This window comes from Arachis ipaensis, chromosome B03 (genome assembly GCF_000816755.2).
Source record: "Arachis ipaensis cultivar K30076 chromosome B03, Araip1.1, whole genome shotgun sequence".
NCBI lineage: Eukaryota > Viridiplantae > Streptophyta > Magnoliopsida > Fabales > Fabaceae > Arachis > Arachis ipaensis.
Genome location: NC_029787.2, coordinates 3,219,467 through 3,221,238, shown reverse-complemented (window position 1 = coordinate 3,221,238; position 1,772 = coordinate 3,219,467).

The following is a 1,772-nucleotide window of genomic DNA, read 5'->3' as shown; positions in this document are numbered from 1 at the left end:
GGTTTAGGTTTTTACTAAAGAAAACAAATACATGCATGATGATATGCGTGCCACATTATCCCTCCTTTAATTTTGCTTTGTCAAATGAAAAGCAAATTAATAAATACACTTTATGATTTGACTATTGTTAATTTCATTCAAACTAAACCCCATGACTAATCATAACCCTGCATAATGAATGCACTAATTAAATCATAAAGCAACATTACTCTATTATTGATATGTATATGTTCCAATAACTAATAATAAGCGATGTCGGTTAAAATAAATAAAGCTTTCTCTTTATATAAACCATAGTTAGAATTGAATATATATATATGTATATGTTCTAATTAATATATGATGAAATGTGACAAATCACCACACCGTCCTTGGACGATTATAAAGGACTTTGATGTACACTTTCACATGCTGTTATGCGGATATATATGATTATCATCATAATTATTAACATCGATTTTCTTTTTTTGGATGTAGTTTTTGGACGAATAAACCTAGTTTTGTGTGGATTATTAATGCCCGAAAGTTGAAAATGATGCATGCGAACAAGTTATCATAGCCCAAAAAATCTTCAACTACTTGAAAGTTTTAATTTTTAGTGTCATGATGACGATAGCATTGCATTTTAATTAGATACTAAAATATGAGATGTTTGATTTATTATATATTTTTCTTTTGTGTTTTCTTTTTATATCATGGGATGTCTTTTTGATTAGGTTTACATCATTTGAATTGTAAGACTATATATAGAGTACGTAATGCAGCTTCTCACAATAGTTTATGTAATAGATTTTTATTAATATATATATCATTGATTCTACACGGTTAAATATAATAATTTATGTGTTTTTTTGTCTAATTGTTTAAAGGTGAAAACTCAGGTGAAGTCGACTTCACGTAAAGTTGATATCTGAGAGTCATTGGATGAAAATTTAATCAAATCAGTCAAATTATTTAACGGCTCTCAGGTATCAACTTCATGTGAATTCGACTTCACCTAAGTTTTCACCATAAATATTTGGATAAATGATTTTTTGACAGAGCAGAATCCTTGCTACCCATCTACCAAAAAAAAAAAAAATTCTTGCTATTCTGAAAAGAAATAATTATATTTCATTATCATGCATGAGCAAACAAAAAGAAATTAAAGAAAAAAAAAAACTTATTTGCAATCATACTTCAGAAAAAGGTTCTCATGTAATGAGAGGACGAGATAGATATTTGTCAAAAAATTACTTGACCAAAAATTTAAGTTAATAACTAGATAGAAATACATAAATAATTATATATTTTTTATGCAATATTTTTTTCAAAAAATATATATTTAAATAGGTTCTTAAAAAATTTTGTATCAAATTTTTTTGTTCTCAAAAAATTTTATTATGTTGATATCTTTTAACTTTGAAAAAGTAAGACATATAAATTTTGTCATCACATTTTTAAAGATTAGTTGTCCAAATAAAAATAACATGTCTAATAAACTTATATGTCTTACTTTTATAAAGTTCAAAATTTTAATATAATAAAAAATTTTCAAAGACAAAAACATTCGATGAAAAATTTTTTAGAGACCTATTTGGCAAATTATGCAAAATAAAACCAAAATTATTAAAACAAAATGGCATAAATAATTTGGTCCAACATGACTAATATGCAATCTTAATACAAACTTACCAATAGTATATTGGTCAATTCTTAATGCTTCTCTACTTCAACAATTAAGGTTAAACAAGCCACTATAAGGATTTTGTATATAATTACATAAAATTAGC